The sequence below is a fragment of the Cupressus sempervirens genome, chromosome 4, assembly GCF_028749045.1.
Source record: "Cupressus sempervirens isolate cs-2001-9-10 chromosome 4, ASM2874904v1, whole genome shotgun sequence".
NCBI lineage: Eukaryota > Viridiplantae > Streptophyta > Pinopsida > Cupressales > Cupressaceae > Cupressus > Cupressus sempervirens.
Genome location: NC_143121.1, coordinates 283,026,236 through 283,038,727, shown reverse-complemented (window position 1 = coordinate 283,038,727; position 12,492 = coordinate 283,026,236).

Below are 12,492 nucleotides of genomic sequence, written 5' to 3'. Positions count from 1 at the left end.
TTGTGGGGGTTTTTAGGCATACAAGTTCAGTTTTCCAATTTGTAAACACAAGTGATAATGACTTTACCAGAACCAACAAAAACAGGCAGCATTCTAGCAGAGAAAATGTAGGAAAACACATTTTTGCGAGTGTAGCATTCTCGCAAGCGGGTTCACGATCCTGCTGGAGTTTGATTTCATGGGGATGCATTCCTGCAAGCCTCCCAAGGTATGAGAATGCCAGGAAAAATTGGTGAAAACTTAAAATAAAAAACTAGGGAGCTCGTTTTGAACAAAGCAATCCCGCTCATTTATTTTTTTTACAATGTTCCTACAACGTGAGAATGACAGTCCCGCAAAAGATTAAGTTAACACAATTTTTTTATAGCAGTTACATAAAAACGTGTTCCCGCAAGAAGGAATGATGATTCTACCTTTATTGAGCGCATTCCCATTGGAGGATTTGTTAGCAGGGATGCAGAGAAAGTTTTTTTTAGTCACGTGGCAAATGTTTGGTGATAAACTATGAACTCGCTATCACAGGTTTGCGTTCTCGCTAGTTAATGGCCTCATTCCCACATCACGGGATCATGTTTTTGGGGTCACAGGTTCACAAAAAAATGCTGATTTTTGAGGTCTCAAAAATGGAAAGCGATGAGATGGCCGGGAGTGCGATTTTCGAAAGGTGACCTGCGTACCTGCAATAAGATCAGCAAACCTAACAAAAAAACCTTAAAGTGAACAAGGTTAAATTGGTTAGTAAAAAAGAGGTTAAAACAAGGTTAGATTGACCCAAATGCGGGGTCCCACTAGGCATGCCAAAATGTAGAATAAGATTTAGTGTACAAAGAACATTAGCAATAAGGAAAACATTCACAAACATAAAACTAGATTCCCATATAAGATTAAACAAAAGAAGGTGTAAGAGAGTGCAAACTAAGAGCAAGATCACTTGAAAAGCCTCCTTGATGCTATATATGCATCCTTTGATGTAAATGTATACTCAATAATATTGCTTAAACTTCAAATGGATGGATGGGATGAGTGAAACCAGGTTTCAACAATGGAGTCATGGAGTGATTTTTCCATTATAATGGTATTTTGGTAGTTTATGAGCTCTCAAAATAGCATTATAACTTTTCATGGAAGATGATTTATTTTAGTAAAGGAGGAGGGTTCAATTTATAGGCCAAGGGCATGAGGGATGGAGGGATAAGATGCAAGGAGAGATGAAAGCTTAAGGAGGGCTAGGATGCACTTAAAGGGGAGCACATGGATTGTGCTTTTTTAGCACCAATCAGAGAGTGACACTTGTCACAAGGAGGATGGGTGTGAGAGGATAGGATAAGGGTTGGTCAAAGGCTTGATGAAGGTGGTTTGGTATGTAAGAGTCATGAGTGAGGATGTAAGAGCATTGAAGGCTTTATGGTTGGGATATTTTGAGGGAGGAGACTTTGGTTTGGTTTAGAAAAGTCTTAAGCTCACTTAGGGAATGTGACAAGGTTAGCAGGGGGGATTAGGCTTGGGTTAGGATTAGATTAAGGATGTTAGAGATGTGCAAGTGGATGGAATTCATGAGGGTGGGTGAGTTAGTGGCTAAGCTAGGTTAGTATGGGTGGATGGGGTGGATTTAGGCCATATGGAGGATTAGGGATAAGTTAGGGGCTATTTGATTTGAGGGTTGTATTTATCAAAGTGATTTATTTAATAAATGAGGGTTTTGGAATTATATAGGAGAATAGGATTAATTGACAAATAGTGGGTTATTTGATTTATCAATTAGGACTATAGATGATTAATTAAATTAATCAGCTAGGGGATGGCAAAGGATTAATTAAATAGGAATTTAATTAATGATTCCTTTAGAGATAGCTAAATAGGATTACCAAAGTAGTGTAATCGAATTTAGGTGTCTACAATATCTAACATTACTAAAGTAAAATTAGAGCTTGGGTCTATGAAGTTGCATTATTTAAAACATTAAAAGTACAATATTATTGTGAAAGGAAAGCTAACTCAATCTAAGAAACATCTTGAGAAGTTGTATTCTAGTAGTGAAAATATTGAGGATTAACTCTTTATATAGATGCCCTCTTATGATAAGATAGGTATGTTGAAAATAATTGATTAATTGTGTATTGTCTTTGATGTTACACAAAATGGCATATCATTTCTAGTCAGTGTATGCTGAGCTCACTCAAGTGATGAGGATAGTTTCTTGTGTTTGCTGAGCATTCCTAATTTTGTCCAGTTTAGAAGATAGTGTCTACTAAGTTCACTCAGGTATCAAAGGAAAGTTTGCAGAAGTTGAGTGTTAACCAAGCTCACTCAATTAATAAAGAAAATTTTGGATGGTAACAGTGTTAACCAAACTCACTTGATTACCAAAGGAACTTTGTGAATATGTAGTGTTAACAAAGTTCACTTGGTTAACATAAGAAAATTATTTATGAGTTAGTGCCTACCAAGCATGGTCAACTAACGAAGGATTTTTTTTATTTTGGCATATTGAGTTCAACTAGTTTAGTTGTTGGTTCTAGCTGATTGCAAAGATGAATATTAAGTATTCTAAGTTGTATTTAAGTTGACTTGATAATGTGTAAGATATAAATATAAGGTCAAGTTGAGGATTAAATGTGTGGAAGGAAGAGAATATTTGATGATGCTTAGAGGAAGTCAATTAGAAGGATAAGAAGAATATCCTTGTTGAGCTACAAAGATACATTGGATCAGGAAGAATCAAGTATACAAGCTAGAATTGAGATCTGTAATTGGCAATTCAGTTTCATTAGGAATTAAGTCATCTCATTGTTACATTCTAACCATTATAGCAGTGATCTAAATATCTTAACTGAGTTGGCTTAATAGCTATTTGTAAATCCTCTAACAAGGTATCATTTCTATTTGAAGTATCTAAAGACCTCTCACAAGGCCACTCTTAATAGGTTTATTAAATCATCTAAAAGGGTCACACCTAATTGTGTGTTTTGTAACCTTTAAGAAGGTTAGCTCCTAATAGAGCTCACTTCAGAAGAGTAAAAATTAGTAACTAGATGCAATTGATGATTTTTCCTTAATTGGGTTTTCACGTTAAATCTTGGTGTCACTTGTGTTCATGATATTTCTTTTATGTGTATGAAACTAAGTTAATTTTAAAGATAATCACAGGAAAAAGCTTATGATTTGTATTTGTTGAGTTATTGTTACTATTAAATTATTGTCAAGTTATAGCATTTTCTAGAGTAAATCGAGTGCATGTGTATTTGTTGAGTTACAAGAAAATATATTTTAATTAGAGTTTTCATTTGTATTGACATCTAAGAGATCTAGGATTTATTTTGGTAGTAACTGATTCACCCCTCCCCTCTTAACTACTCCTCTTATATTTCCAACAATTGGTATCAGAGCTTTTGGTGCTTGCAGAAAAGGATTCAAGGACCTAAGATAAAAATTAGGATGTCTTACAGAAGGAAGATTCCAAAGTTGAACAAAGATAACTTCAAGGCATGGCAAGAACTCATGAGACTACACTTGGTAGCCATTAGAGATACAAGGCTAAAGAATCTAGATGCCAAATACATACCTCCTATTGGAACTATGACTATAGAAGAAATTTTAGAGAAGAATAGTCACAATATTATGATGATTGATATTACTTCATCTCTCAACTATGTTAAATTTGACGAAGTCAAATATTATGGAATTTCTCATGAAATATGGATCAAGCTAAAAGACATCTATGGAGGAGATGAAAATGTAAGGAAAGTCAAAGCTAAAAGTCTTAGAGGACAACTTGATGAGATGAAAATGAGAGAGGATGAAAATATTACAAAATATGTTCATAGAATCAAAGCCAATGTCGATTCTATGAAAGCCACTGGAGGAACAATTGATGAAGTAACAGTGGTAAGCACGATAATTAGAACCCTTCTTCCTATCTATACAATCAGAGTGTCTATTATTCAAGAGATGAGATGTAATTCAAATCATAATATAACTTTGGATACTCTAGTTGGAAGATTGACAACATTTGAGCTAGATAACTATGACAATTATACTCCTAGTTCTAGCAATCTTGAATCTACATTTGACGCTAAGCTATCACTCAAGAAGAAAGCTAAAAGGTCTTAAAGTAAACAATTTGAAAGTGAAGAGGAAGATAGTTTTGACATTGATCTTGAATCCATTGAAGCATTACTAGAAAGAAGGAATCCCAAAGGCAAAGGAAAATATAAAGGTGAGATTTTTCTAATTTGTTTCTCTTGTGAAGAAGTTGGACACATTTCTGTAGTGTTCAAACAAAGAAGACAAAGATGAAAATAAGCATGGTAAGTTAAAAGGAAAGAAGGATTTTAAGAACTTCAAGGACTATAAGGAAAAAGGTAAGAAATGTTTTTTTATGGCTAAAGATTCAGATAGTAGTGAAGATGATGAAATGGTTTACATTGTTGTAAAAGATGAATATGATGATGAAGGAGATAAAATGGAACTTATCTCTCATGTTAGCAAAAATGATACATGGATTATTGATAGAGGCTGCTCACATCATATGAAAGGTGATAAAACAAAATTTAAATGCATGGAATGTTATGATGGTGGTAGTGTGAGATTTGGAAACTATGAACCTTGTTGCATAGAGGGAAAATGTTGTATCTCACTAACCAATGAACTTAGATGTGACAATGCTTACTAGGTTAAAGAACTAAAGCATAAGATACTAAGTGTCACATAGTTGAATAAAATTAGATTCAAGGTAGAATTAATGAATGGGAAGGCCAAAGTGGTAGATGGAAAAGAAAGTTTGATTGGGTCTCGCAAACAAACAAAAGATAACCTATTCTACCTAGATCTTAATGAAAGTTCATATTTTACTTCTCAAGTAGAAGAAAGTTGGTTATGGCATAAAAGTTTGTGTTATGTGAACTTTGATAATCTTGTTGAGATAAGAGAAAATAGAAGAGTAAGAGGTATTCCTAGTTTGATGAAACTTAATATGGTTCTATGTAAAAATTGTTAAATTGGTAAGATGGGCAAGTTCAAAAGAAAAGACTATCACTTAAAAGAAGTCTTGGAGCTAGTACATACAGACTTATGTGGACCTATTAGAATAGAGAGCTATAGTGGAGATAACTATATTTTTTCTTTTTGTTAATGATTATTCTAGAATGATGACTCTAATGTATCTAAAAGAAAAATTTGAAGCATTTCAAAAGTCTAAGTGGTACTTGGCAAGAGTAGAGAAATAAATTGGAAAGAAGCTAAAATGTTTGAGATTAGATAGAGGTGGTGAATTTATTTCCAATGAGTTCAATGAATTCTATATTGAAAAAAGAATTAAGAGATAGGTATCAACCCCTAGTACACCTCAGTAGAATAACATAGCTAAAAGAAGGAACAAATCCATTATGGATTGTGCAAGAACCTTGATGATAGAATGTGTGTTGTAATCAAATACTACAAAGAAGAAATCAGTACTACAATGCATACCTTGAATAGAGTACAATTGAAGAAAGAATCAAATCAAACTCCTTATGAAATATGACATGTCTACAAACCCAATGTAAGTTACTTGAAATTATTTGGTAGAAAATGTTATATTTTGAAGGAAACTAGCAAAGGTAAATTTGATGTCAAAGGTGATCGAGGCATATTCCTAGGATACTCCTATAGAAGTAAAGCATACAAGTTTTTGAATCTAACTACTCATAAGATAACAGAGAGTGCAGATGTGAAAATTGATTAATTTTTAGAAAAGAGTGAAGAGGAAAGAAGCAAAGAACCTAAGGATTACATAAATTTTGTTTATATGAACTTGATATCATGCCAAATCTATTTGGAAGTCAAGAGGTCTCACCTCCCAAGTCCCCAAAATCTCCAAAACATAACAAGTTGCATCCAGTGCAACATGAATCATAGTATGAAGGACCCGAGTCACAATTAGATGCTATCGTGCTTTTACCTAAAAAAATTGAGGCAAAAATAGTGGGACCTAAGCTTGATATAGAAGATCATGAAGAGGTTAATGGAACATGTTCTAAATCCAAAGTACTTGTGTTAGCAAAATATGCTAGAAGGCACCATGTGCCTAATCAGATTATTGGAGAAGGTGGAATAATGACAAGAAACAAATTAAAAGGTACATATTTACTTGCTGAATTTGAACCTAGAAATGTTAAAGATGGTTTGGATAATGAAAGTTGGATTGAAGTTATGAATGAAGAAATAGAACAGATAGAAGAATAAGACTTGGACTTTTGTTCCTAGACCCAAGGATAAAATTGTAATTAGTACAAAGTGGGTATTTAGAAATAAGATAAATGAAGATGGAAAAGTTTCAAGAAACAAAGCAATGTTAGTTTATAAATGTTACTCTTAGGAAGAATGTATTGATTATGGTGAAACTTTTTCTTTTGTTGTAAGATTAGAAATGTTAAAACTTTACTAGCATATGCAGGATACAAAGGATTTAGAGTTTATCAAATGGATGTAAAATCTATATTCTTGAATGGAATTCTTGATGAGGAAGTCTACATAGAACAACCTAAAGTTTTTGTAGATCCTAGCAAGAGAGATATGGTTTGTAAATTACACAAAGCATTGTATGGTCTCAAGAAAGTTCCTAGAGCTTGGTATGAAAGACTTCATAACTACTTGATAAAGATTAGTTTTCAAAGAATAAATGATAACAATAGTCTTTATATCAAAGAAAGACTAGACAAGAGGATTATATTGGCAAAAATATTTGTGGATGAGACTTTATTTATAGGAAATGATGACTTATGCAAGGCATTTTTAGAAGATATGAGTAAAGAATTTGAGATATCCATGTATAGAGAGATCAAATTCTTGGTTGAATTATAGATTGAGCAGAAGAAAGATGGTATCTATATTTCTCAATCCAAATATATTAAGGAGATACTAAAGAAGTTTTGAATGGAAGACTCATAATCTATTGGAACACCTATGTCTACTAGACATAAGCTTTCCAAAAATGATGATTCCAAAGAGGTAGATCAAACCACATATAGATCAATGATTAGAAAATTGTAGTATGTAGGCCACGAAAGGCCTATTATTGCATTAGTAGTTAGTATGGTGGCAAGATTCTCAACAAATCCCAAAGAAAATCACATAATAGGAATCAAAAGAATCATTAGATATCTGAAATGTACTAAAGACTATGGATTATGTTACAAAAAAGGAGACAATTTGGATTGAAAGCATTCAAAGATGTTGAATGGGCAAGAAGTGTTGATGATAGAAAAAACACAAGTGGTGGAACATTATTTCTTGGTAAAAGACTAGTATCTTGGACAAGCAAGAATTAGAATTGTATTTCATAGTTAATAGCAAAAGAAGCAAAGTATGTGGTAATAGTAGTTAATTGTTCTAATATTGTTTGGTTCAAGCAACTATTGGTAAGTATGAAGATAGAGATCAAGGATCTAGTGGTTATCTTATGTGATAACACCAGTGCAATTAATATATCAAAGAATGATGTGATGCATACCAAAACCAATCACAGTGCTATAAAATATCATTTTTTGAGAGGGTTGGCACAAGATAAACATGTAAAATTGGAATATGTGAATACTAAAGAGAAAATTGTAGATATATTCACTAATCCATTAACTAAGGATACACTTTTGTATCTAAGAGGTAAGTTAGGCGTCATTCCCCTATCTGAAGCTCACTAAATATAGTTTAGTGATGCATCAACCAAAGCATGTTGAAGATTAGACAGTTGATGCAGTATTGACAAGGAACATAGAAAATGAATTAGTACATGAATTACAATGATATCCACTAAATATTGTGTTTGGTATGAGATGTCAAAGAGGGAGAAGTTTGGTTGTCATATCATAGAAATTTTATTTGGCATTGTGAAGGATGAAGAACTTGCTCTGATATCAAACAAGGAAGTTTGTTATAAGAAAAAGATGTTAAAGATAGAGTTTTGCTAATAGAGAGAAATACTAAAGATAAATGGAGTTCTCATGGATGAGAGTCAAAATGAAATGAAGGATATGTTCCTCACTTTATTCTTGTTTTAAAAATTTTATTGTATTATGACATGTTGTGTTGCCATCAATATCAAAGAGGGAGATTGTTGAAAAAAAATTAATTAATTGTTTATTTTCTTTGATGTGACACAAAATTTTATATCTTTTATAGTTAGTGTATGTAAATCTTACCTGGGAAATGAACACAAATTCTTTTGTCTATTGGGCATTCCAGAGATTGCCTAGTTCAGAAGACAATGTCTACCAAATTCAGTCAGGCATCAAAGGAAAGTTTGTAGAAGTTGAGTGTTAGGGAAGCTCACTCAGTTAATGAAGAAAATTTTGGATGGAACCAATGTTAATTAAGCTCACTTGGTTACTAAATGAACTTTGTGACTATGTAGTGTTAACCAAGTTCACTTGGTTAACATAGTTAAACTGTTTCTAAGTTAGTGTCTACTGAGCATGGTTGGATAATGAAGGATTTTCTTGTTTTGGAATATTCGGTTCAATTGATTTAGTTATTGATTATAGCTAACTAGGAAGATGAATATTAATTATTCTAAGTTGTGTTCAAGTCAACTTGACAATGTGTAAGATATAACTATAAGATCAAGTTGAGGATTGAATGTGTGGAAGGAAGAGAATATTTGATGATGCTTAGAGGAAGTGAATTAGAAGGATATCTAGAATATTCTTGTTGAGCTAAAAAGATACATTTAATTAGGAATGATCAAGTATACAAGCAAAAATTGAGATTTATAATCAGCAATTCAGTTGCATCAAAAATCGTGTCATCTCATTGTTACTTTCTGACTATTATGGCAGTGATCTAAATCTCTTAACTAAGTTTGATTAATAGTTATTTTTAAATCCTCCAACAAGGTGGCATTTCTATTTGAAGCGTCTAAAGACCTCTAACAAAGCCACTCCTAATAGGGTGATTAAATCCTCTAATAGGTTAACACCTAATAGTTTATTTTGTAAATTTTAATAGGGTTGGCTCCTAACAGGGCTCACTTTAGAAGAGTGAAAATCAATAACTAGTTGCAATTGGTGGTTTTTTCAAAATTGGGTTTCCACATTAAATCTTTGTGTCACTTGTGTTCATGATATTTTTTTGTGTGTATGAAACTAAGTTAATCTTAAAGCTAATAAAAAAAAACATCTTATGATTTGCATTTTCTAAGTTATTGTTGTTATTCAGTTATTACTGAGTTACAATATTTTCTATAGTAAACCAAGTGCATGTGTGTTAGCTAAGTTACAATAGAATACAATTTAATCAAAGTTTTGATTTGTATTGACATCTAAGGGATCTAGAATTTATTTTTGTAGTAACTAATTCACCCCCTCCCCTCTTAATTATTGCTCTTATATTTTCAACATGGTATTGGATATCTTGGAGAAATATTAGCTAAGAAGTATGAAGCTAGAAAGAACCAGATCTTGTGATCCATTAGCCTAAACATAAGGAAGGTAATTAGAACAAGAGTGACTCTAGTCAACCTAAAGATGTACCTAAGAAGCCTAATCAAGTTGAATCACCTAAAGAAGTAAGGAATGAATTCAAAGCTAAATGTTATGCATGTAATTAGTTTAGTCATATGAAAAGAGAATGTATAGGTAAATCATTTAAACCTATTTCTACTTATTGTTATAATTGTCATGGTTTTGGTCATAGACTAGTTAATTTTAGAAAGCCTAAGTTTGATAATAGTAATAATAGTAGAATATTTTGAGGTACTAACCATACAAAAAATAGACCTATTGGATGAACCAATGTTGTAAGGAATGGTATTATATTTTATAATTGTAACATCTTTGGACTCAATGCTAGAGATTGCAGAGAATAGTTTAGTCAATCATGACCTAGACATGAAAACAATGCTATAGTTTTTTATATGTGCAATAACATGGGACACAAAGTAAGATTTTGTAGGATGAGCATGAAAAACAACATGAAAATTCTAAATCCTAGAAGGCATATGAAAAAAAACAAAATGAATGATAATAGTAGTAACAATCAAAGAAAAAATATGAAGATCTTGTAGGAAACCTTGATGAATAATTTACCAAAGCTAAGAAACAATAAAATTCACATGTTGTGTTGGAAAGTGAGTTAAGTGAATCATCTAATAACAAATTTAAGGTATAAATAGTTGGTAATTAAAAAAAATATTCTATAAGAAAAATATTAGGAATTTGGGATCAGAAACTAATTTAAAATCTTAGGAGAAGTTTGGAGACTTACACAGTTAATATGAAGGAGAGAATAATGTAGTGAAAATATGGTTAAGTGTGCATAAGATTTAGAGATCACATGTATGTGAAGCAAACTATGCTCATTGGTAAACTCAAAAAAAACCTTTTCCATTGATTGTGTACTTGCACAATTAATAAAGTCAATAATACAAGAGGATTTTAGAATCTTAATTGGATTTAAGTTTACCATTTGAACATGTGAATAGTTAAGGAGAAAATTAAGATTGAATTGAAGGCTTGTAAGGAAAAATTAAAGAGTGTTCATCAAAAAACCTTATTTATGTGACATTGAGGTACTCTATGAATTCAAGAAGCTTAAATTTGTGAATTTTGTTTAGAATTTATAGTGAAGATGAATAAATATATAATTCATAGTGTTGAAAATATTCCTAGACCTAAGTCGACACTAGACCCAAATCAACCCTTGGAAGATGATCCTTTGACTATATTTCACAGACCCCTATTGATGTTATTTACCTAGAGCATACCAATAGTTACACTACATGCAAACTTAAAATAGAAGGAGATAGAAACATTGCAGAAGAATTTGACATTATCTACAATGAAGACATGAATTTTAGGTAAGGTTGTAATTATTGAAAATAGAATGAGCTAGTGATGTTTATGTTGTACATAGTTAGTCTTAGTCACAATAGTCATAGGGTGAAATCCCACCTAAATAGGTTTATCTACCCACCAATAAAAACCAACTAAAAGAGAATTAAGCAAAGAAATTATTCTACCAAAGATGATATACCTAAAATATATCGATGAGAAGGAAAATAAGAGCAGCCACCAAAAAGAACCCCAACCAAAAATAAATGAAATCCACAAAAGGACAATGAAAATTGGTAATGCTTATAGAAGGAAACAAGAAGAAAAGGTCATGAAACAACAAAAAGCTAACAAATCAGCTAAAAATATTGCACAATCACTCAATAACTATCTTAACCATAACATTAGGCACAAGAACCATCCAAAAATTGAACATGCACCAAGAACACACCTAAAAGGAAAGTAAAGATTGGTAAGAAAACCAATGACAATCTAGAAAACATAACAAAAGATAGATAGTGCAACTGAAAAGAAGAGGTCACAAAATGAAGACCAATAACTGAATAAACAAAAAAGACTCCAAAAATTCAAAGACTAGTACAACCAAATCCACTTACCATGAAATCATAGAAATTGGAAACATCAACGAAATAACAAAAGAAACACAAATCAAAAAACCTTATTGCACATTGAATCATTATGATCAAAAAAGAAGAAAGGAAGACAACCTAAAAATAGAAAAAATACACAAGGAGGCATGTTGCAATCCCAATAAAATTGAGAGAATGTCAAACAAAATTGGAAATAGAAAAATACACTACCCAATATCAAGCTCAATAAAATTGGGCCCTCCATCTAGAGAAAGAAAATGGAGCAAAACACAAAAATGAGTCTAGTTTTACATCCATCATCATCTCCATCCTTTTAAGAATAATTTTGTAGAACCCCACATGCTCATGATACCCTAGGGGAAAGGAAACCCCTACAAGTCCCACTTGTTTCACTTATTTCAAATCCCACTTTATTCTAATATTTATTGTGTTGAAAGTTATGCCTGGGTGTTTTTTTAATGAAATGCTGAGTGATTTTCAATTGAACTTAAAGGAAATAGTACAAAGAATGAATTAGAAAAAAAATATTAAGGAACAATGGTAATATATAAGTAATAGAAAAATGAAAATGAATTGAATTTCAAGGAATCAACACAAATTGTGGTGATGTCAAAAAACTAGTAAGGAACTAGTAAGGATATATAAAACTTAAAATAAAACAAACTTAAAGGAAATAAATTTAAAAAATTGGTGAAGTTTGTAAGTATTTAATAAAGTGGAACAAAATTAACATAGAGAAAATATTGGAAACAATAAAATACCATAGAAATGAACTTAAAAATAAGAATAATTCAAAAAGAAAAGAAAAGTGAAGGTAAATTAAATCTCAAGAAATCAAATCAAATTGGAAGGACATAAAACAACTAGAAAGGACTATATAGAAAGCTACAAATAAAATCACCAAAAAATTCAAAAGGTTGTAGGTAAAGATAATAAATATGAAAATATGTGAAAGAGAAATGAACAAGAAGGAAGGAGTCTAAATTATAGGTACTATTGGTTAATAGTTTGTTCTCGTATTATACTTTATAACCTAACTCTTTTAATACCCAATGCTTTGGAGAGACAAAATGATGTTA